The sequence below is a fragment of the Ranitomeya variabilis genome, chromosome 5, assembly GCF_051348905.1.
Source record: "Ranitomeya variabilis isolate aRanVar5 chromosome 5, aRanVar5.hap1, whole genome shotgun sequence".
Taxonomy (NCBI): Eukaryota; Metazoa; Chordata; class Amphibia; order Anura; family Dendrobatidae; genus Ranitomeya; species Ranitomeya variabilis.
In genome coordinates, this window is record NC_135236.1 from 353994995 (window position 1) to 354021184 (window position 26190).

Below are 26190 nucleotides of genomic sequence, written 5' to 3' on the forward strand. Positions count from 1 at the left end.
CTGTTGATATATACATGTACTTATTTTGGCACATGACGTTGTTTAGTATATGCTATAGTTTTAGCAACTGTGCATATACTAATGTTTCCTTTGTTCCATCTTTTAGTATGTGCTGCTAGCTTGTGCGTAATCACGTTGCTGAGCTCCCCCTTTAGCTCTTTCTTATTCAGGGGTTTCACTTGGGAACAATATACCGTCCTATTGTTGAGCACAGCTTTATTTGTGTTTTATGCAGCCTTTGTCCTTCCCCTCTTTTGGGGTTAATGGTCCCGTTACAGCATTAGTCTTACATTGTTGTTATTGCTGCCCGGTCTTGCCGGGTGTTTGTTACGTTGCTATGGAGACGGACTGATATGACGTCTATCTTCCTGCCTATGCTACGTGCCGCGTCACTGTACGCGCCAGCGGGGGATTCCCGCGTTACTGCAGGTGCACACTCTGTGCCCTGAGTTTTGGCTCTTACCTCTATCCACCTTGGCCCATCTTTAGACCTGTGCGAGCCCCACGCATGCGCTGCGGCGCCCCCGGCCGTGTCGGGTGTTTGCGGCGTTACCATGGAGATGGGCGGAGATGACGTTTGTCCTCCCGCCCATACCCCATAGTGCGCTGCTGCATCCGCCGGCAGGGGGTTTCTGCATCATGGTAGGTGCGCGCCGACTGGTCCATGCATCGCTGGTCACCTATATATATTGCCCAACCCCTTACATCAAGCCACGCCTCCTGACGAAGCCTGCAATGGCGAAACGTGCGTTGAGGCCCTCTCCTGTCCACACCACGCCGGAGCCTGTGTCCACCTTGTCCCAAGGTAATATACCGGTTATTTTCTAAGTATGTGCATACTATGCCTAGGACTGTGGGACAGGCATTAGGTCCATCTTATGCTCGTTTTTGAATATGTTCAGCAGTGGTGTTATATACACCAATAGAGTTGCCTTATATATATGATAGTTACTCTCATATTCATCTGACACCTGTATTATTGTCCTTCTTTTTGGGCATTGTTTATTTTTAGTTCATTGTGTAACATCAGCATTCATCCTACTTGCCATTTTTTGGACATTTTCCGGTGTGTTTGTGTTCAGGTTACCTGGATTCGTTGTGTCTTTCCTCAGCCACTTGTCAACATCTCTCCTGGGCTGGGGCCTTTTTTGGCACGCCTTTCCTCTCACCATTTTTTGTCCATGTGTTTTTATTGCATGTTTGTGTATTTGACACTTTAATAAAAATTATCTATTGTTTGGTACCTCTTTCTGCTTGGTTGCTGTTCTGTTGTTTTCATTTTGTTTTCTTCATTCTGCAATCCAGCATATCTCTTATAGGTTTATATGTTTCAATATGTGGCCTGTATTTTTTACAATTTTAAAAACAACAAAATTCTGTATACACCAAGGGTAGCAAACGAAAAACTGGAATGTATGCCTGAAAAGCAAGGATTTGGAGACCACAGATAGACCAGGCGTCTGACTGAGATAACAGATTGTTTTAATATGTGACCTGTATTTTTTTAAATTTTTAAACCAAAACATTCTGTATATACCAAGGTTGACAGACCAAAAAATGCAATGTATGCGTACAAAGCGAGAATTTTGACACATCACAGATACACCTGGCATCTGATAGATATAACAGACCGTTTAAATGTGTTTCTTTTTTAACCACTAAATAATGTGTATACCAAGGCTAGCAGACAAAACAATGCAATGTATGCCTGCAAAGCGAGGATTTTGACACCACAGATACACCAGGCGTCTGACAGAGATAACAAACCTTTTAAATGTGTTTTTTTTACCACTAAATAAGGAGTATACGAAGGCTAGCAGACAAAATAATGCAGCTTATGTTAGGAGTCGAGTTCCCGCCGCTGCACAGTGGGAATCTCGAACCATGTCTGCTGCGGTCTCTCATTCTGCATCAGCCAAAGTGGAGCCTGCTCAGCGGAGACGTCGGTACCAGCATCTCGCTCAGCCTGATTCTGTGCAAAGGGTTACTGCTGCCTTTCCAGGCTCTGCTATTGTAGCCTTTACTGATCAGCGGCAAGAAGACGTCTCTGGGACTAAGTCCTGCTTTTCCCCTTCTGAGCATGCCCAAAGGAAGACCTCTCAGTGAAGGTCTGGGGTCACATGCTCAGATACTGCATTAGCTCCTACTGGTCCTCTAGGAAGGTCCTGAAGTTCCTCAGTTACTGTAGCAGTTTTCATTGGTCCTCTAGGAAGGTCCTGAACTTGCTGCAGCTATAAAAGGTTCGCATGGCTGCACGGCCATGCGCTAGTATACACTTGTTTATGTGTGTGTGTTGTGAGTGAAAGTTGCTCTTTAATCATCTCCTCCCTTGTGTTTGAATGCTCGAGTAAGGAGGATGATTGTAGCCCCTGACTTTACCAATATAGTACACAAACAGCGTCTATTGCTGTGACCAGCAGTGCGGCGCCGTGCACTATCACCGCGCTTTCCAAACCCAAGTCTGGGTGGTTAGTGGCGTCCACCAGTGCGGCACCGCATGCACTCTCGTGCTACATAATTATTACTTCTGTTACGTGCAGCACTGTGGCCCTGTGACGCAACAGGGTTTGCTTCTTTCACACAGGGTGAAGCTAACCCGTGTGTGTATCCTCATTGTACCGCCATATAGTCTGTCATTGCTTAGCAGCAGGTTCCATCTCTGCACGGTGGACCCCGGGCTGCAAATGCACCTTATTCCTTTTCTCTAATTATTAGGTGCATTCCGCTAGCCCTAACCGTGTATGCCTGCAAAACAAGGATTTTGACACCACAGATACACCAGGCGTTTAACGGCGATAACAAACCGAATGGAAACTAAGAAATTTTTTCCACACTTGGTGTAAATTCTGGTCGTGGTCTCCTTCCTTCTGTGAAGGAGGGTATCTACCAAATTCTCTAAGAATCTCCTTAGTCTCAGTAACTGCCTCTCAAATTCCATGCCATCAGTCATAACCCCTTCACCTGAGGATGATAGATGGGCCCTTGAGAGAGCAGGTCATGATCCCAAGGGAGGATCCACGGGTTGGAGATCAACATGGCTCTGATCCATGAAAACCACAGGCTCTTGGGCCAAAACGGGGCTATCAGGATCATTTTTGCTCCTTCTCCTATTTTCCTGATGACCATAGGCATAAGAATCATCCGTGGAAAGGCATAAGCCTGATAGAAGACCCATGGAGCTTGAAGGGAATCGAGTATATATGGGTGGTCCGCCCTGTATAGTGTAGTGAACTTTTCGACCTGCCTGTGGCTCCTTGTAGCAAACAGGTCTATTTCCAGCATACCACACATGTCCGTTATCTTTCCGAAATTGCGCCGGCTGAACATCCATTCACCTTGATGCTGGGTATGGCGACTGAGGAAGTCTGCTGTGGAGCTGTCTACACCCCTGACGTGTAGAGCTGAAAGGGACAAGAGATGGTCCTTGGCAATTTTTAGGATATTTTCTGTGGTAGACATTAGAGTTCCTGATCTCTTTCCTGCTTGGTGATTTAGATATGCTACCGCTGTGATGTTGTCTGATAGAACTCTTGTATGACTTCCTCGCAGCTGTGGAAGAAATTTAAGTATGGCATGGTAAATCACTCTTAGCTCTCTCAAATTTGATGAATCTTCAGCTTCAGCTATGGACCACTGTCAGTGAACCATATCCTCCCCTAAATGCGCTCCCCTCCAAGAGGGACTAGCATCTGTATAAATTATCCTTGATGGACTTATTACCCATGGAACTCCCTTTGAAAAGTGATTTAGAAGTAACCATTATGCCAGGGATTCAGTCACCTCACTTGATAGGGATATTACTCCCTCTAACTGACTCTTCAGCTTCTCCTCCTCCTGTAAGATGGCCGGATGTAACTTTCTAGTATGGAACTGGGCCCACTGTACTGCAGGAATACATGATGTAAGGGAGCCAAGCAGAGACATACCATCCCTTAGGGACATTCTAGAGTTGTCAATTGCTGAATGGACTTTTTTAACTATTAATTTTTTTTTGCATCTGAAAGGCGGCATTCCTAACTTAAAGAGTCCAGATGAAGGCCCAGGAACATCTGGCAGGTTACCGGAATCAATCTGGATTTGTTCCAGTTGATCAGCCAACCTAAAGCCTGCAAAGAGGAAGTTGGGACATAGCTTGGTCTTCCAGCAAGACAATGACCCAAAACATACAACCAAGGAAAGAAAGGAGTGGCTCAAAAAGAAGCACGTTACCCAAACCTTAATCCCATACAAAACTTATGGAGGGAGTTGAAGCTCGCTCCAAGTTGCCAAGCGACAGCCTCAAAATCTTAGTGATATAGAGATGATCTGCAAAGAGGAGTAGACCAAAATTCATCCTGACATGCGCAAACCTCACCATCAACTACAAGAAAGGTCTGACTGCTGTGATTGCCAACAAGGGTTTTGCCACCAAGTATTAAAACTTGTTTGCCAGAGAGACCAAATTTTCTCACAGCAAAATGCAAATAAATTTCCAGTGAGCAAGGAAAGTATTCAGACCAATTTAATTTTTTCACTTTTTGTTTCAATTGAAGCCATTTGGTAAATTCAAAAAAAGTTCATTTTTTTACATTAATGTACATTCTGCACCCCATCTTGACTGAAAAATAACAGAAATGTAGAAATTTTTGCAATTCCTTCTATATTATTTCAAAACACTTTTTTTCGGTGATTACTTTGTATCTCTGTTCATACTGCACCCACGCACACAAATGATACACCATTGCAAAGGAAAGCTTGCCCCTTCAGCAAGAAAATAGCCAAACAAACCACACATCCACGATGTGATCACAAAATACACTTTAAACATTAATTTTCATAAAACTGCAGAAAGGGAAAATGACCTGCAGGTGGCACCACACTACCCCAAAGCTGAAACAAATCCTAACATTTGCCTTGGGGGCTTTCCAGCTTGCCGAACTCCTTGCCCAGCCAATTTCAGGCAGGCACATATAAAATATTTGCTACATACAGTATGTGGAAGTAGAATTAAAGTAAAACTTTACCTGTTTAAGACTTCAGCTTTAAAACTGAAGATATAAATGAATGCAGCATAAAAGAGACCGGACAGGTTTTGAACCGTCAGATTTTCCATACAATTGGACAATCATTGAAAAGTCTATCTTCCTTCCAAGGTTGCAGCTTATTGGTGACCTGGAGTCACCTCTGGTTCCAAGTAAAAAAACTGCAGCATTGACATAACTCAGACTGTACATTGTTTCCCAATGGAAGAGATTGGTGGAAACAACCTTGCAAATATTGAAAAAAAAATCCAACCGTAGGGAAAAAAATAAGGTAAAATAATCTGTAGATATTACTTTTTTTAAAGGGATATTCCCAATTATTACACAATAGTGTAAATACACTCAGTTATGGGGTCAATTCTCCTTCATCATTCTTACTATGAAAGTAGCACTGCTGTACACGGAGCTGCTCCGTTCACATACATAGGGCTGTGCTGCACTTCCCTACACTGCAGGCAGGTGGCAGTGCTGCTGTGGAGGGTAAAAAATGCTGCTGCCCCTGTTCTTTTGCAAAGGTCCTGACAATCAGACCCCTTCTGATCAGTAAGTAAAATACCATTATGTTTAATGTTGGGGGATCTCCTTTAGGCTGGAGTCACACATAACGTAAAAAAATAAGTACGTTCTACATGGACGAGAATCGCAGAAATATTCCCTGAACAGTGATCAAATGTCATCCGTGGGCAATGCGAGGATGCGATTTTCTCGCATGTAAGCATCCATGTGACATCTGTATGACGAGATTTTCTTGCCGGCTTGCAAAATGGACCTATAATGGATCCATTTGATCAGCTTAATTTTCCTGAAATTGCCTGCGCTCCCGAAAACCAATGTGCGAAAATTTTGCATGGGCCAACTAGTTTAATAAAAAAGAAAAACTGAAATGTCATATGATCATAAGTATTCAGACCCTTTGCTCAGACACTCATATTTAAGTCACATGCTGTCCATTTCCTTGTGATCCTCCTTGATATGGCTCTACTCCTTCATTGGAGTCAAGCTGTGTTTAATTAAACTGATAGGACTTCATTTGGAAAGGCACAGACCTGTCTAAATAAGACCTTACAGCTCACAGTGCATGTCAGACCAAATGAGTTGAAAGGAACTGGCCAAGGAGCACTTAGACAGAATTGTGGCAAGGCACAGATCTTGCCAAGGTTACAAAAGAATTTCAGCAGTACTCAAGATTCCTAAGAGCACAGTTGCCTCCATAATCCTTAAATGGAAGAAGTTTGGGACCACCAGAGTCTTCGTAGACCTGGCCGTCCAGCCAAACTGAGCAATCGTGGGAGAAGAACCTTGGTGACAGAGGGTAAAGAAGAACCCCAAGATCACTGTGGCTGAGCTCCAGATATGCAGTAGGGAGATGGGAGAAAGTTTTGCAAAGTCCACTATCACTGCAGCCCTCCACCAGTCAGGCTTTTATGGCAGAGTAGCCTGATGGAAGCTTCTCCTCAGTGCAAGACATATGAAAGCCTTCATAGAGATTTCTAAAAAACACATGAAGAACTCCCAGACTGAGAAATAAAATTATCTTGTCTGATGAGATGAAAATAGACCTTTTCAGGGATAATTCTAAGCGGTATGTGTGGTGAAAACCAGGCATTGCTCATTACCTGCCCAATACAATCCCAACAGTGAAACATGGTAGTGGCAGCTTCATGCTACGGGGTGTTTTTCAGCTGCAGGGACAGGATGTCTGGTTGTCATTGAAGGATACAGTAATGTATCCAAGTACAGAGATATTCTGGATGAAAACCTCTTACAGAGTGGTCTGGACCTCAGACTTGTCAGAAGGTTCACCTTCCAACAAGACAATTACCCTAAGCACACAGCTAAGATAACAAAGGAGTGGCTTCAGAACAACTCTGTGACCATTCTGGACTGGGGCAGTCAGAGCCCTGACTTAAATCCAATTGAGCATCTCTAGAGTGACCAGAAAATGGCTGTCCACCAACGTTCACCATCCAATCTGATGGAACTGGAGAGGCTCTGCAAGGAAAAGCGGCAGAGGATCCCCAAATCCAGGTGTGAAAAACCTGTTGCATCATTCCCATGAAGACTCATGGCTGTACTAGCTCAAAAAGGAGCTTCCACTCAATACTGAGCAAAGGGATACTTTGGATACTTATGACCATGTGATATTTCAGTTTTTCTTTTAAAAAATTTGCAAAAATTACTACATTTCTGTTTTTTCAGTCGAAATGGGGTGCAGAGTGTACATTAATGAGAAAAAAATTAACCTTTTTGAATTTACCAAATGGCTGCAATGAAACAAAGTGTGAAAAATTTAAAGATGCATGAATACTTTCCGCATTCAGTGTACATAAATTATACAATATGATTTTCTGGATTTTATTTTTGATATTCTGCCTCTCAATATTAAAATTAACCTACCCTTAAAATTATAGACTGTTCATTAGTGATGAACCAGCATGCTCGCTACTACTCGGTACTCGCCGGAGCATCTCATTGCTCGAGATGCTCGGAGCTCACTGAATATTTCCAGGGTTCCTCGCTGGGAGCTCAGGTCCCTGCCCTGCATGTTTGTTGCTCTTTAGAGAGCCAATGGACATGCAGGGATTGTCTGCCACACACTGTAATGCCGCAGCCATGTTGGTTGTGGTATTGCAGTGATTGGCTGGCTGAACTGTGTCATCAGGTCTATATTAGACCTGGCGCTGCCATGCTTGTCACAGTCTGATCCTGAATCAGGCAGTGTAGGGAGAGTTGCTGCTGAGCTAGAGAGAAATTTGTTTGCTTCATACTTAGTGTGGGTATGCATATACTCTATAATACACATCCATCTCAACTAACAGTCCTTCTGAAGACCAATAAAGCTGCGGAGATATCAGTGCTAGGCAGGCAGGCCATGTATGTGGCAGACTTCAGTGCATATAGCAAAAGGGTCCATTCAAGCTCTGTATGCTGCTGCTGCCTATTACAGATATTTGTAGACATAGCCCCGGGTTCAGGGGCCAGGAATAATTTTTTGGGGATCTAAATCCTGATTATTTGCTTTAAAAGCAATCCAGAGAACAACGTTTTTCTGCTCCATTTGCTTGTTGTATTACAGCAATAAAAATCCAGCTATTTTAAACTGGGTGTCATCCATCACACAGATCACATATCAGTGCCCTCAAAATTGTGCCATTTCAGGCCTACATTTAATTTTTTTGCAGTGTCTTATCCAAGTTATTGACACCAGTTTGCTGAAAAAAAGTAGTTACCTACAGGCCAGATATTTCAAACTGGGGTTTGTCCATCACACAGATCACATATCAGTGCACTGAAAATTGTGCCATTTCAGCCCTACATTTAAATTTTTTTGCAGTGTCTTACCAAAGTTATTGACTCCAGTTTGCTAAAAAAAAATGCCTACAGGCTAGATATTTTAAACTGAGGTTTGTCCGCCACACAGATTAAATATCAGTGTGCTCAAAATTGTGCCATTTCAGGCCTATACACCATGTTCCAAATTATTATGCAAATTGGATCTAAGTGTCATAAAAATGTAATTGTTTTGTTTTTCAAATAAACTCGTAGATGGTATTGTGTCTCCGGGCTCAATGGATCACTGAAATCAATCTTAAACACATGTGATCATTAGTTTTCCAGGTGATTCTAATTAAAGAAAAACTACTTAAAAATGATGTTTCACATTATTAAGCAGGCCAATGGTTTCAAGCAATATGGGAAATAAAAAGGATCTCTCCGCTGATGAAAAGCGTTAAATAGTGCAATGCCTTGGAGAAGGTATGAAAACATTAGATATTTCACAAAAACTTAAGAGTGATCATCGTACTGTGAAGAGATTTGTGACTGAAACAGAGCACAGACAGAATTCATGCAGATAATGGCATAATGAGGAAGGTTTCTGCCAGACAAATTCATTGAATAAAGAGAGCAGCTGCCAAAATACCATTATAAAGCAGCAAACAGATATTTGAAGCCGCTGATGCCTCTGGAGTCCCTCGAACCTCAAGGTGTAGGATCCTTCAAAGGCTTGCTGTGGTGCATAAGCCTACTATTCGGCCACCCCTAAACAGTATTCAAAAGCAGAAATGGTTGCAGTGGGCCCAGACATACATGAAGACTAATTTTCAAACAGTCTTGTTTACTGATGAGTGTCGAGCAACCCCAGATGGTCCAGATCGATGGAGTAGTGGATGGTTGGTGGATGGCCACCATGTCACAACAAGGTTGCGACATCAGAAAGGAGGTGGAGGAGTCATGTTTTGAGCTGGAATCATGGGGAAACAGCTGGTAGGGCCCTTTAAGGTTCCTGAAGGTATAAAAATGAACTCTGCAAAGTACACTATATAGAGTTTCTGACTGACAAGTTTCTTCCATGGTATAAAACACAGAAATGTGCCTTCAGGAGCAAAAATCATCTTCATGCATGACAATGCACCATCTCATCCGGCAAAGAATACCTCTGAGTCATTGGCTGCTATGGGCATAAAAGGAGATAAACTCATGGTGTGGCCACCATTTTCTCCTGACTTCAACTCTATAGAGAACCTTTGGAGTATCATCAAGCAAAAAATCTTTGAGGGTGGGAGGCAGTTCACATCAAAACAGCAGCTCTGGGAGACTGTTCTGTCTTCATGCAAAGAAATACAAGCAGAAACTCCAAAAACTCACAAGTTCAATGGATGCAAGAATTGTGAAGGTGATATCAAAGAAGGGGTCCTATGTTAACATGTAACTTGGCCTGTTAGGATGTTTTGGAGTTAAATGGCTTTTTTGTTCAGTGAATGTGACCTCCTAATACTGCAAATTCCACAAACGAGCATTTTCAGTTCTTTAAAACATATCAAATGCTTAGAAATTCTACTCTGCCTAATAATTTGGAACAGTGCATTTTGAGTTTTTATTCATTTTGGAGATTGTGCTGTTATCATTGGGAGGTTTCTTCAATAAAATTCGATGTATACTCTAACGGGTGATGACTTTTGTTAGACTGACTGTCATTTGCACTGACCATTTAGGAAAATCAGAGAAAAATGTAATTTCCATAATAATTTGGAACATGGTGTATTTACATTTTGTTGCTGTGTCTTACCCAATTTATTGACACCAGTTTGCTGAAAAAAATAGTTACCCACAGAGGGCAGATATTTCAAACTGTGGTTTGTCCTTCACACGGATCACATATCAGTGTGCTGAAAATTGTGCCATTTCAAGCCTATATTTATATTTTTTAGCAATGTCTTACCCAACTTATTGACCCCAGTTTGCTGGAAAAAAAAATTACCTACAGACCAGATATTTTAAACTGGGGTTGGTCTGTCACACGGATCACATATCAGTGCTCTCAAAATTGTGCCATTTCAGGTCTGCATTTAAATTTTTTTGCAGAGCCTTACCTAAGTTATTGACACCAGTTTGCTGAAAAAAAAGTAGTTACCTACAGGCCAGATATTTTAAACTGGTTTGTCCGTCACGTGGATCAGATATCAGTGTGCTCAAAATTGTGCCATTTCAGGCCTGCATTTAAATTTTTTGCAGTGTCTTACCCAAGTTATTGACATAAGTTTCCTGAAAAAAAATAGTTACCTAGAGGGTCAGAAATTTCAAACTGTGGTTTGTCCTTTACACGGATCACATATCAGTGAGCTGAAAATTGTGCCATTTCAGTAGTTATTCCATACTCACCCTCCCTAATGTGATCCCATATCAACTGCCTGGATGAGGCATATTGACATAATTACCAGGACTTGAATATTTCCCAATGATGAGATGCAATATATCATGTAACATCAACATGAATGAAGAAATGGAATTCTTAGTGCTACTGTGGTCACTTCCTTTGGACGACTTGCGGTATTTATGTTATGTGACTGTACTTTTGATGATATGCGGCATTTGTAGGTTATGTGTCTTTGCACCTTATTTAGATGCACTATGCACTTTGATTATATGTGGGTTGTTTAGCTATGTATTACATACATTTTCCTCCATTTTAGGTATGATTATTAACCAGGCTTATGGAGATTTTTTCTCAAGTCAACACACTATGTGGTATTTGCACATACAGTATATGCACTGAATATTTTTATCAATATATATTCAATCTATTGACTATTATGGAGATACTGCTGCTCTAATTAGTCTTATATTAGACAGATTTGACATATATATTTTTTGGATACAGCATTCTGAGCAGTTTTTATATGACACCACCAAAATGGCCACTTATATTGAACCTTATGGTGACCTTATTATGTTTATGGACTGCACCGTTAGCCGTGTTATAGTGTGGTGGGTGTATGCAAGTCTGGGAAGTAAATCAATGATTATGTTATCCCTATATTATAAGATTATGACATATCCACACTTATAAGATGGTGTTGTGGGCAGTTTGTATGTGACTTCTTGAAAATGGCCACACACATAGAACTTCAAAATAATGGTGACTCCACTGCAAATGTGCACTGGCTTTTCCTGGCGGTGCATAGTACGATGGCTTTACACAGTCTCTGGCAAGTGATTATAATGTCATGGGTGGTATTCTGGGTAGTTTCTGTGTGACTTTGCCAAAATGGCTCCATACGTGGAAAAAGTGGTGATTCTACTGCGCATGAACTCTTGCACTTCCTGTCGGCGCATAGTATGTTGGCCTCTTACAAGTTCCAGCAAGTGTTTATGACATCATGGATGGTTTTCCTCCACACACTAGCCGGAATTGAGTGCCCTAACACAATACAGCTGTGATGGAGAGGCAATGTTGACATGCGCTGCGATATGATTTGCCTTTCACACACTCTGAGTTGTATATATGGGTGCCATTAGGGATGAGAAGACACACTCCCCTTGAGAAAGCACGTCTGCGAAACGCACATCGGGACATTCTGTGGCATCACAGACAGAGGCTTCCAGCAACATGGGTAAGATTGATTTATGAATTACTGCTCCATTTGGTCGTTTTTTTTTCCTCTGACCTGGTGGAGCTTTACTATGACCATTTAACTGTGTTGCAGCCTGAATTTTGGTCTGTTCCACTATATATATGGACTTGATTCCCTATTTTATTATACATCATACATGTCTCGTGGTACACACGGTTCATGCTATCATGATATTTGTATGTTGATATCTCTAATAAAGATTGGTGTTTTTTATTAATTATTTCTTTAAGTGGTGTTTTTTGGATAATTTGCTATCCTTTTTTGATGTCATATGTGCTAGGGGTCGAGTTCCCACCTCTGCACAGGGGAAATCTTGGGCCATCTCCACTGCGGTCTCCCACTCTTCTCCTGCCGCAGTGGAGACGTCAGTCTCAGCGTCTCGCTCAATCTGACTCTGTGAGGAGGATTACTGCTGCTCTTCCAGCTTCTGCTGCTCTTCCAGCTTCTGCTATTGTAGTCAGTGCTGGGCAGCGGCGAGCAGACGCTTTTGGGACTAAGTCTTGCTTTTCTCCTTCTGAGCATGCCCAGGGTAAGATCTCTCATTGGAGATCGAGGGTCACATGCTTGGATACTGCTGCAAAGCCCATTGGTCCTCCAGGAAGGTCCTGAAGGTGCTCAGGCTTTGCGGCAGCTTCTCATTGCTCCTTCTTGGAAGGTCCTGTTCGGGCTGCAGCTATAAAAGGCTCTTGTCTTTCTAAATTATGTGCTTTGCACCAGTGTGCTCATGTGTGATTGTGTTCAGGGACCCGGCTGAAATAAGCCCCTAGAATGCTGGCACCTCCGGCGAGGAGTTTGTGTGTCTGAGTACATTCAGGGACCTGGCTGAAATAAGCCCCTAGAATGCTGGCACCTCCGGCGAGGAGTTTTGTGTGCATGCATGACCACTGACTGCTCTCTCTTGGGTAGTTAGCCTGTGCTCCTGTAAAGATAACAGGGTGCAGTGCTTTGCTTTCACGGCTGCTCTGTGAGTTAACCGAGCTAGCCAATACCGCCATATAGTGCTGCCATTTGTCTAGCAGCAGGTTCTCCTGCACGGTGGACCCCGGGCTGCGAACCCACCAATAACAATAAAAACTATTTTCCTCAGTGCGTTCCGCTAGCCCTAACAGTACACTAGCGCCAGGGTCTGGCTAGTGAATGGCGGACGATCAGCGTTTACAACGGTATGTCCAGCAGCTGGAGGGAAGGTTGGCGGCTCTAGAGCGTACAACCTCAGCTGTGGACGTCACTGCTGTCGCTGTTCAGGCTGCAAGTGCAGCTGCAGCCAGTTTGTCCGCAACCACCCCTGCTCCGACTATATCCCGTCTCCTGCTTCCAGACAAGTTTTCTGGCGACAGTAAACTATGTCGCGGATTCGTGAGCCAGTGCTCCATACATCTTGAGCTCCTGGCTGCACGTTTTCCTTCGGAACGGGCGAGAGTGGGATTCATTTTGTCTCTTTTGACGGGCAGGGCATTGGAGTGGGCAACGCCGCTTTGGGAGCACAATGATCGTGTAGTGCAGAGTGCTCCTCTCTTCCTGGACGCTCTGAGGCAGGTCTTTTTAGGACCTCGTGTCACTCATGATACTGCGCTCCAATTGTTGGCAATTACTCAGGGTTCGTCCATGGTCAGCCAGTTTGCCGTTCAATTCCGGACTCTAGACTCTGAGTTAGAATGGCCGGATAAAGTCCTTATTCCGGTGCACTGGAAAGGACTGGCTGATAATGTAAAGGACGCCTTGGCCACCAGGGAGATTCCCGCCAGACTGGAGGAGCTCATTACAATTTCTACCCGCATCGATCTCCGTTTTAACGAGTGGAGGTTGGAGCGGACCCAGTGTAGGCAGAGGTTTCGGCTGGCTCCCACCTTTGCCAAACCTCTAGAATCTCCCATCCTGGCGTCCGACTCCCATGAGGCCATGGAGGTTTCTCGAGCGGGACCTAAGTCTCAGATCGTTCGAGTATCTGTGGTGTGTAGAAATTGTCAGCAACTGGGACATTATGCTAACAAGTGTCCACAGCGGTCGGGTAAACGATCGCATCTAGTGACTATAGGAGGAGGTTCACTGGACACAGCGGCCTTTTCCTCCAAGCTGTCCTTTAAAGGGACAATTCTGTTGGACTCATTTACTCTTGCAGTTGAGCTTTGTGTGGATTCAGGAGCTGAGGGAAATTTCATGTCCTCTACTTTTGCTCTGCGCCACAATGTACCTCTGGTGATGCTCACTAAACCAGTAACTGTTAGAGTGGTGAATGGGTCGACACTTCCATTACAAATCACACACCAGAAAGTCCCTTTCACATTAGACATGTCTCCATCCCACTAGGAGATTATTTCCCTTCTTGTTCTTCCCAAGGGAATGGATGAGATTTTGCTGGGAATACCCTGACTCCGTTTTCACTCTCCATATATTGAGTGGTCCTCTGGGAGGATATTGGGTTGGAGTGAGTCTTGTAAGGGCAGATGTGTGAAAGAGTGCGTTCAGGTTTCCACCACTGAGATACACGCAGATCTGTCTTCTCTTCCAAAATGCTATCGGTCCTATGTGTTGTGAACTCTGTGTTCAGGCTCCCTCTTGTGGTCACTGGTGGTATGGTGTGACTTTTGCTTTGGGCTCCCCCTGGTGGCTTTGCCTGTTATCCTGCTGGTCTCTGGCTATCAGCTGGTTCGTTATCCTCTGGGAGGTTCCTATATAGCTCTGTTTTACTTCCACTTGTTGCCGGCTGTCGATGTAATCAGTGCTACTCAGATTCGTTCTGACTACCTTGCTCCCAGTCCATCCAGGATAAGCTAAGTTTTGTTTGCTCATTTTTTGATCAGCAGTGTTTATCATGTTTTCTGTTCCAGCTTGCTAAAATGTAATTCCCTCGCTTGCTGGTTGCTCTAGTGGGCTGAGTTTCTCCCCACACACCGTTAGTTGGTGTGTGGGTTCTTGAAATCTCAGGATGGATATTTTGTAAGGGTTTTTTATTGATCGCATAGACCCCTGCTCTATTTTCTGCTTTCTAGTACTAGTGGGCCTCTTTTGCTGAATCTGATTTCATCCCTATGTATGTGCCTTCTTCTTACTTCACCGTTAATATTTGTTGGGGGCTTCTATATCTTTGGGGATTATTTCTCTGGAGGCAAGCGAGGGCTTTCTTTCTCTTTCATGGATGTCCAGAGCTTGGCTTCCAGTCTGGATCATCTTGCTGCTAGAGTTCAGAGTATTCAGGATTTTGTTGTTCACAGTCCTATGTCTGAGCCTAGTATACCTATTCCAGAGTTGTTTTCTGGAGATAGATCTAGGTTCCTAAATTTTAAGAACAATTGTAAGTTGTTTCTTTCTTTGAAACCTCGTTCCACTGGTGATGCCGTTCAGCAAGTTAGGATTATTATTTCCTTTTTGCGTGGTGACCCTCAAGATTGGGCCTTCGCATTGGCGCCAGGGGATCCTGCATTGCTCAGTGTGGATGCGTTTTTTTCTGGCCCTTGGATTGCTCTATGAGGAACCTAATCTTGAGAACCAGGCTGAAAAAGCGTTATTGGCACTCTCGCAGGGGCAAGATGAAGCAGAGGTGTACTGCCAGAAATTTCGGAAATGGTCGGTGCTTACTTAGTGGAATAAGTGTGCCCTGGCTGCAAATTTCAGAGAAGGTCTTTCTGAAGCCATTAAGAATGTCATGGTGGGGTTCCCTACGCCTGCAGGTCTGAATGAGTCAATGACTCTTGCCATTCAGATTGATCGGCGGTTGCGGGAGCGCAAACCTGTGCAGCATTTGGCAGTGTCTTCTGAACAGACACCTGAATCTATGCAATGTGACAGAATTCTGACCAGAAGTGAACGGCAAAATTATAGACGTCAAAATGGGTTGTGCTTTTACTGTGGTGACTCAGCTCATGTTATCTCAGCATGCTCTAAGCGCAAAAAAAAGGTTGATAAATCTGTCACCATTGGTACTTTACAGCCTAAGTTCATTTTGTCTGTTACCCTGATTTGTTCCCTGTCATCTTACCCGGTTAATGCCTTTGTAGATTCAGGTGCTGCCCTGAGTCTGATGGATTGGTCATTTGCCAGGCGCTGTGGTTTTGATTTGGAGCCTTTAAAATTCCCTATTCCACTAAGTGGAATTGACTCTACGCCATTGGCTACGAATAGACCTCAGTACTGGACACAAGTGACCATGTGCATGACTCCTGTTCATCAGGAGGTGATTCGCTTTCTTGTATTGCATAATTTGCATGATGTTGTCGTGTTGGGTCTACCATGGTTGCAGACTCATAATGCAGTCCTGGATTGTAAAGCTATGTCTGTGTCAAGTTGGGGTTGTCAGGGAATTCATGGTGACGCTCCTGTGGTGTCAATTGCTTCGTCCACTCCTTCTGAAGTCCCTACGTTTTTGTCAGACTACCAAGATGTATTTGAGGAGCCCAAACTCAATTCTCTACCTCCTCATAGGGACTGTGATTGTGCTATAAATTTGATTCCTGGTAGTAAGTTTCCTAAGGGACGACTTTTCAATTTATCTGTGCCGGAGCATGCTGCCATGCGGAGTTATATAAAGGAGTCTTTGGAGAAGGGACATATTCGCCCGTCCTCTTCCCCTCTTGGTGCGGGATTCTTTTTTGTGGCTAAGAAGGATGGTTCCCTGAGACCTTGTATTGATTATCGCCTTTTGATTAAAATCACGGTCAAATTTCAGTATCCTTTGCCATTGTTAACTGATTTGTTTGCTCGCATTAGGGGGTCTAGTTGGTTTACCAAGATAGATCTTCGTGGTGCGTATAACCTTGTGCGTATAAAACAGGGTGATGAATGGAAAACTGCATTTAATACGCCTGAAGGCCATTTTGAGTACCTGGTGATGCCTTTTGGACTTTCTAATGCTCCTTCAGTCTTTCAGTCCTTTATGCACGACATCTTCCGTGAATATCTGGATAAGTTTATGATTGTGTATCTGGATGATATTCTGATTTTTTCGGATGATTGGGAGTCTCATGTTAAGCAGGTCAGGATGGTCTTTCAGGTCCTGCGTGACAATGCTTTATTTGTGAAGAGCTCAAAATGTCTTTTTGGAGTCCAGAAGATTTCTTTTTTGGGTTTCATTTTTTCTCCTTCTACTATTGAGATGGACCCAGTCAAGGTTCAGGCTATTCATGACTGGACACAGCCTACATCGGTTAAGAGTCTTCAGAAGTTCTTGGGTTTTGCTAATTTTTACCGTCGCTTCATAGCTAATTTTTCTGGTGTTGTTAAGCCTTTGACGGATTTGACCAAGAAAGGTTCTGATGTGACTAATTGGTCCTCTGCGGCTGTGGAGGCCTTTCGGGAGCTGAAGCGCCGGTTTTCTTCGGCTCCAGTCTTATGTCAGCCAGATGTCTCACTTCCCTTCCAGGTGGAGGTTGATGCTTCCGAGATTGGAGTGGGGGCTGTTTTGTCGCAGAGAAGCTCCGATGACTCTGTGATGAAGCCATGTGCTTTCTTTTCAAGAAAGTTTTCGCCTGCCGAGCGGAATTTTGATGTCGGTAATCGGGAGTTGTTGGCTATGAAGTGGGCATTTGAGGAGTGGCGACATTGGCTCGAGGGAGCTAAGCATCGTGTGGTGGTCTTAAATGATCACAAGAATTTGATTTATCTCGAGTCGGCCAAGCGGCTGAATCCCAGACAGGCTCATTGGTCGTTGTTTTTCTCTCGTTTTGATTTCGTGGTTTCGTACCTGCCTGGTTCGAAGAATGTGAAGGCTGATTCTCTTTCTAGGAGTTTTGTGCCTGACTCTCCTGGAGATTCAGAGCCGGCTGGTATTCTTAGAGAAGGGGTGATTTTGTCTGCCATCTCCCCAGATTTGCGACGTGTGCTGCAAGAGTTTCAGGCGGATAGACCTGATCGCTGTCCACCGGAGAGACTGTTTGTCCCGGATAGATGGACCAACAGAGTCATCTCCGAGGTTCATTCTTCGGTGTTGGCGGGCCATCCTGGAATATTTGGTACCAGAGATTTGGTGGCCAGGTCTTTTTGGTGGCCTTCCTTGTCGCGGGATGTGCGTTCCTTTGTGCAGTCTTGTGGAATTTGTGCTCGGGCTAAGCCTTGCTGTTCTCGAGCCACTGGTTTGCTGTTACCTTTGCCTGTCCCGAAGAGGCCTTGGATGCACATTTCCATGGATTTTATTTCAGATCTCCCTGTCTCTCAGAGAATGTCTGTCATCTGGGTGGTGTGTGATCGTTTTTCTAAGATGGTCCATTTGGTGCCCTTGCCTAAGTTGCGTTCCTCCTCCGAGTTGGTTCCACTGTTTTTTCAAAATGTGGTTCGTTTGCATGGGATTCCTGAGAACATTGTTTCTGACAGAGGATCCCAGTTTGTGTCTAGATTTTGGTGGACCTTTTGTGCTAAATTGGGCATTGATTTGTCTTTTTCGTCGGCCTTCCATCCTCAGACGAATGGCCAAACCGAGCGAACTAATCAGACATTGGAGACTTATTTAAGATGTTTTGTTTCTGCTGATCAGGACGACTGGGTTACTTTTTTGCCGTTGGCCGAGTTTGCCCTTAATAATCGGGCTAGTTCTGCTACTTTGGTTTCTCCTTTCTTTTGTAATTCGGGGTTTCATCCTTGTTTTTCCTCGGGTCAGGTGGAGCCTTCTGACTGTCCTGGAGTGGATGTTGTGGTTGATAGGTTGTATCAGATTTGGAATCATGTGGTGGACAATTTGAAGCTGTCTCAAGAGAAGGCTCAGCTCTTTGCCAACCGCCGTCGCTGTGTGGGTCCCCGACTTTGCGTTGGGGACTTGGTGTGGTTGTCTTCTCGCTTCGTTCCTATGAAGGTCTCCTCTCCTAAGTTCAAGCCTCGGTTTATCAGTCCTTATAAGATTCTGGAAGTCCTTGGCCCTGTGTCATTTCGTCTGGACCTCCCAGCATCATTTGCTATTCATAATGTGTTCCATCGCTTGTTGTTGCGGAGGTATGTGGTGCCTGTGGTTCCTCCGGTTGAGCCTCCTGCCCCGGTGCTGGTTGAGGGAGAATTGGAATACGTGGTGGAGAAGATCTTGGATTCTCTTATTTCTAGACGGAGGCTCCAGTATTTGGTTAAATGGAAGGGCTATGGTCAGGAGGATAATTCTTGGGTTGTCGCCTCTGATGTTCATGCAGCCGATTTGGTTTGTGCCTTCCATGTGGCTCATCCTGATCGCCCTGGTGGTTTTCATGAGGGTTCGGTGACCCCTCCTCAAGGGGGGGTACTGTTGTGAACTCTGTTCTGGCTCCCTCTTGTGGTCTCTGGTGGTATGGTGTGACTTTTGCTTTGGGCTTCCCCTGGTGGCTTTGCCTGTTATCCTGCTGGTCTCTGGCTATCAGCTGGTTCTTTATCCTCTGGGAGGTTCCTATATAGCTCTGTTTTACTTCCACTTGTTGCCGGCTGTCGATGTAATCAGTGCTACTCAGATTCGTTCTGACTACCTTGCTCCCAGTCCATCCAGGATAAGCTAAGTTTTGTTTGCTCATTTTTTGATCAGCAGTGTTTATCATGTTTTCTGTTCCAGCTTGCTAAAATGTAATTCCCTCGCTTGCTGGTTGCTCTAGTGGGCTGAGTTTCTCCCCACACACCGTTAGTTGGTGTGTGGGTTCTTGAAATCTCAGGATGGATATTTTGTAAGGGTTTTTTATTGATCGCATAGACCCCTGCTCTATTTTCTGCTTTCTAGTACTAGTGGGCCTATTTTGCTGAATCTGATTTCATCCCTATGTATGTGCCTTCTTCTTACTTCACCGTTAATATTTGTTGGGGGCTTCTATATCTTTGGGGATTATTTCTCTGGAGGCAAGCGAGGTCTTTCTTTCTCTTTAGGGGTAGCTAGTTCCTCAGGCTGGCTCGAGACGTCTAGGAATTTTTTAGGCACGTTCACCGGCTACCTCTAGTTGTTTTTCAATAGGTTCAGATTTGTGATCAGTCCAGTTACCATCTCCCTAGAGCTCGTCCTTAGTTTAATCACTTGCTGATCTATTTGTGATCCTCAGCCACTAGGGATCATAACACCTATGCAGATATTTTCTCCAAGAGGGCTGCTGAGACTCTTCCACCTCACCGTCCCTATGACTGTCCTATAGATCTCTTGCCTGGAGCAGAACCTCCTAGGGGACGTGTCTATCCCCTCTCTCTCCCGGAGACTGAGGCTATGTCCCTATACATCCAGGAGAACTTGGCAAGAGGGTTCATTAGGAAGTCAGTGTCACTGGCAGGGGCGGGGTTCTTTTTTGTCCAGAAGAAGAACGGAGAGTTACGTCCTTGCATAGACTACAGGGGTCTTAACGCCATCACCGTTAAAGGGGTTGTCTACTACTTTCAATTAACCCCCCAATGTATCCCCCCGAGGCCCCTGATGAATTGTGCAAATACCTTTTGTTGCCGTTTTTGCCTGTGAGCGGCGCTGTAGCGGCGGCTGAGTCCGGATCACGTGACCTCCAGGCTGCAGCCGCCGCTTATTTCCGCCGATGTCACGTCAATTTCCAGGCTCTGGAAATTGACGTGACGTCAGCAGCAGGTGTGTCCCAGCCGCACAGTCAGAGCAGTCACTCATCAAGAGTGACTGGGCTGTGGGCAGGGCTGGTGGCTGCCTGCGGGGCTGTGCTGGGGGCGGGCGGGGCTAGGCAGGGATGATGAAGGTGCGGGCGCTGGGGTCTGTATGTACGTGCCGGCGCCGGTGCTCTGCGTGCCAGCGCCGGAATGTGGGTACGGCGCCGGGGCTCTGCGCCGGCATGTGGGGGTGGGGGCCGGCGCCGGTGCCCTGCGTGCCAGCGCTGGTATATAGGCACGGCGTCGGGGCTCTGCGCCGGCATGTGGGGGTGGGGGTGGGGGCCGGCGCCGGGGCTCTGCTGCCGGTATGTGCTGGGTCTGCTGCGGGGGGTGGGGTGGTCTTTGGTGTGTGTGTGTGTGTGTGTCTCTGTGTGCAGGCATTGTCCGATGGGACTACAAGTCCCATCGGGCTCTGCCTGCTACAGTGACAGTCAGTGACACATTAGCCAATGATGGGACTGTAGTAGTCCCATCATCCGGCTAATGTGTTGAATGTAAAAAAAACCAAAAAAAAACCACACATATACAGTACATACACACATACAGAACATGCGCCATGCGACGACATGATGCATGCGATGGCATGCGCCATGCGACGGCATGCGCCATGAGACGACATGCGCCATGCGACGACATGCGCCACGCGACGGCATGCACCATGCGACGGCATGCGACGACATGCGCCATGTGACGGCATGCGATGACATGCGCCATGCGACGACATGTGCCACGCGACAGTAGAGGAGAAAATACCGCACACTCAAAATTTGATATGATGCAAAAAGGTAAATGCCAAATTTATTAACACAAAAAAGAGGTCAACAATTGCCACTGTATTGGTTTTGTAGTAAGGAAACCCGTAGTAAGGAAACCCGACGTTTCGACCCTCCCGGGTCTTATTCATGGGGTTACTTCACTCTTTTGTTATTCATACATGGGAGTGGCAGTGTTGGTAGGCAAGAAAAAGGTCCTTTAAGGTCTAACCTTGTGAGACTAATAATCACTCCTATACAATAGGCCAGGGAGTCCTGTAAGGGGTAAGCTGCAGCAAGGTAGGGACACCTTAAAATGGGTCCGTGAGCAGCTCCTTTGTCATGTATAGAGGGGTCCTGTGTAGAATGAATAGCAGCCTGTAAGGCTGACCTGCTTTGTGCTTTTTTTGTGTTAATAAATTTGGCATTTACCTTTTTGCATCATATCAAATTTTGAGTGTGCGGTATTTTCTCCTCTACTATTGACTTGACCACACGGTCTGATCTACCAGCACCTCCTTAGCTTTCGACCAGAGTGCACACCATTCCTCTTTTTTCATGTGCCACGCGACGACATGCGCCATGCGATGCCATGCGACGACATGCGCCATGCAACAACATGCGCCATGCGACGGCATGCGCCATGCGACTGCATGCGACGGCATGCGACGACATGCGCCATGTGACGGCATGCGACGACATGCGCCATGCGACTACATGCGCCATGCGACGACATGCGCCATGCGACAGCATGCGCCATGCGACTGCATGCACCATGCGACTGCATGCGCCGACATGCGCCATGCGATGACATGCGCCATGCGACGACATGCGCATACAGTACATACATACATACAGACATACAGTACATACATACAGACATACAGTACATATAACATAGAGTACATACTCACCATCACTTGTCACTTTGATCCCCGAAGCCAGTGTCATAAAAAATATTAAAATAATAAACAACCAATATACTCCCTGATCCGCAGAAATCCAATTAAAACGAGTGTCCCACGACGATCTCCCGTGGAGAGCAGGAGCATCAGATAATGCGACCACTCTCCAGGGGCTCCAGGAACACAATGAGGGGAGGAAGGTATCCTTCCACAATGTATTCCCCACAATGTATTCCTACGCCCCTGTGAGAAAATAGTCCCTAGTCTCACTTTATGGTATGCTGTATGAGAAAGTTCCCACGCAGCTTTTTGCCATAAAGTGAGACCAGTGAACTATAGTAACCTCAGTGATGCACTGCAGGAGCCATTGCCTCCTGTCAGTGTGTCACTGAGGGTCCTATAGAGCGGTGACATCACCCGATGTTACTGTTCTATAGGGGAGATCGTCGTGGGACACTCGTTATTAATTGGACTACGGCGGACAGGTAGTATACGGTTTATTATTTTACGTTTTTTGCAGGGGCTGAAGTATGGTAAGTATGGTGAAATGAAGAATATTAAAATACTTTTTCCTAATGTGTGTGTGTTTTATTAACCCTTTATTAATATTGGATTAATAATGGATAGGCGTCTTATTGACGCCTCTCCGTTATTAACCCGGCTTAATGTTACCTTACAATAGCAAGGTGACATTAACCCCTTATTACCCCATATCCCACCGCTACACGGGAGTGGGAAGAGAGGGGCTTAGGCTGGTTTCACACTTGCGTTTTTATCTGCATGCGTTTTTTAAAAAACCGCATGTGTGAAAAAACGTATGTAAACGTGGTAAAACGCTGCGTTTTTTAGACACATGCGTTTTTGCATGTAGAAAAAAAACGCGGTGTTTTGCCGCGTTTACATGCGTTTTTTCATGCGTTTGCGTTTTTAAAACGCATGCTGAGAAGTGTGTGACAGCTGCCAATCATCAAAATCCACAAGAAAACCCACTATAAATAGAAATAGCTAGGGGTAGGGTTAGGGCCTAACCCTAACCCTAAACGTGACAGAAATACGTGGCACTGAAATACGTGGCACTGAAATACGTGGCACTTACATAGGTGGCACTTAAATACGTGGCACTGAAGTACATGGCACGTGGCACTGAAATACGTGGCACTTAAATCCGTGGCACTGAAATACGTGTCACGTGGTACTTAAATACGTGGCACTTACATACATGGCACTTACATACATGGCACTTACATACGTGGCACTTACATATGTGGCACTTACATACGTGGCACTTAAATACGTGGCACTTACATACGTGGCACTTACATACGTGGCACTTATATACGTGGCACTTATATACGTGGCACTTACATACGTGACACTTACATACGTGGCACGTGGCACTTACATATGTGGCACTTACATATGTGGCACTTACATACATGGCACTTAAATATGTGGCACGTGGCACTTTACATACGTGGCACTTACATATGTGGCACTTACGTGGCACTTAAATACGTGGCACGTGGCACTTACATACGTGGCACTTATATACGTGGCACTTATATACGTGGCACTTATATACGTGGCACTTACATACGTGACACTTACATACGTGGCACTTACATACGTGGCACGTGGCACTTACATACGTGGCACTTACATACGTGGCACTTATATACGTGGCACTTACATACGTGGCACTTATATACGTGGCACTTACATACGTGGCACTTACATACGTGGCACTTACATACGTGGCACTTACATACGTGGCACTTATATACGTGGCACTGAAATATCGTGGCACTATGTCATAAAATGTTCATTAAACGGTTAGGGGTGAGGTTAAGGGGTAGGGTTAGGGTTTGCTTTCAAAATATTTTATTAAATTTTAAACTTTAACCGGGAAGGATAAATCAGGAAGGGGGAGGAGTATGGAGGTAAGGAGAAACAAAGGGTTAGGGTTTGGATCCCTTTATCACCCTGATGGTGGTGGGTGGTTTTTCAGTGTTTTTTCTGGTTTTTTTTCTATAAAAACGCATGCGTTTTTAACGCAAACAAACGCGCGCGTTAAAAAACGCATGCGTTGCCGAAAACGCGTCAAAACGCATGCGAAAAAACGCATGCGTTTTTAATGTTAAGTATAGGAAAAAAACGCATGCGTTTTTAGCGCTAAAATGCAGCGTCCAAAAACGCAAGTGTGAAACCAGCCTCAGTGCCGGAATTGGCGCATCTAAGGCTACGTTCACATTACGCAACGCACAACGCAAACAAAAACGCAACAAAACGCACGCTAAAACGCTGCGTTTTGCGACGCATGCGTCCTTTTTGGCCGAAAGTTGGACGCAAAAAAAATGCAACTTGCTGCGTCCTCTGCGCCCAACGCTTGCGGCCAAAAAAACCCATGCGTCGCAAAACGCAGCACAATGCATGTCCATGCGCCCACATGTTAAATATAGGGGCGCATGACGCATGCGGCGACGCTGCGGCGCCGAACGCTAATGTGAACGTAGACTTACAGATGCACCATTTCTGGGGTGGCTGCGGACTGGTATTTGTAGCCGGGGGGGGGGGACCAATATCCATGGCCCCTCTCTAGGCTATTAATATCAGCCCGCAGCTGTCTGCGTAGCCTTTCTGGCTATAAAATATAGGGGGACCCCACGTCATTTTTTTGGGGGGTCCCTCTATTTTAATAGCCAGTAAAGGCTACGCAGACAGCTGCGGGCTGATATTCATAGCAGGCTACAAATATTGGCCTCGGCCGTCGGCTTTCCCCCTCTAGCGCAGAAAATTGCGCGGGAGCCCACGCCGTTTTTTTCAGTTTTTTATTAAATTAAACGCTCATTAAGCCCTGTTTCACACTTGCGTCGGCACGGGTCCATCGCTATGCGTTGGGCCGACGTACCGACGCACGTTGTGAAATTTGTGCACGTCGTGGGCAGCGGATGCAGTTTTTCAACGCATCCGCTGCCCATTCTGAAGTCCGGGGGGGAGGGGGCGGAGTTTTGGCCGCGCATGCGCGGTAGAAAATGGCAGACGTGACGGATGTGCCAACAGTCCGCCAAAACACGACGCATCCGTTGCACGATGGATGCGACGTGTGGCCATCCGTCGCGATCCTTCACTAATACACATCTATGGGTAAAAAACGCATCCTGCGAGCACATTTGCAGGATCCGTTTTTTTCCCAAAAAGACGGATTGCGAAAAACGCATGTGTGAAAGTAGCCTTATAGAAACATCGGCCTTTCTATTATATATCTATGGATATATCTATCTATAGATATATTTATCTATAGATATATCTATAGATACATAGATGTATCTATCCATATATTTGGGTGCTTTCACACATCAGGTTTTTGCCGTGAGGCACAATCCGGCGAGTTTTGAAAAAAACGGATCCATTTTTTTCCGACGGATCCGTCTTTTTCTCATAGAGTTTCATCCGTTTTTTGCCGGATCTGTCAAAAAAGCTGTTTCCACCAGATGGAAAACACATACAGAGGAACGTTTTTTCTGTCCGGCGAAAAAACGCACAGCGACGGATCCGGCAAAAAAAGTATGAAACTGAGCTGTGAAATGATGAATCTGGCCTTGGAATCCGTTTTTTCATGCATGTTTCCATTCAAATCATGCACATTTTCCGTTTATTTACTTATTTCCAAAAACGGCATTAAAACTGTGCATAAATCGCACCAAAAAAAGCATAAAAACTGCACCAAAAACTGCATCAAAACTGCACCAAAAACTGCATGATTTTGGTGCGGTTTTGATGCAGTTCTTGGTGCGGTTTCGGTGCGTCTTTTTCCGCAGCATGTGCACAAGTCTGCGGCTCCCATAGACTTACATTGGTTGTACACTACACTGCGGATTTGATGCAATTCAGTGCAGCAAAAAACGCTGCGGATCTGCAATCAAATCCACAATGTGTGCACACAGCCTCAGCATTTAGTGAACCTAGCAAAAAAGCCAAGCAAAAAACAAGCGTGGGATTGCACTTTTTTTGCCATTTCATTGCACTTTGAATTTTTTTTCACATTTTCTGCTACACGACATGGTAAAACCAATGA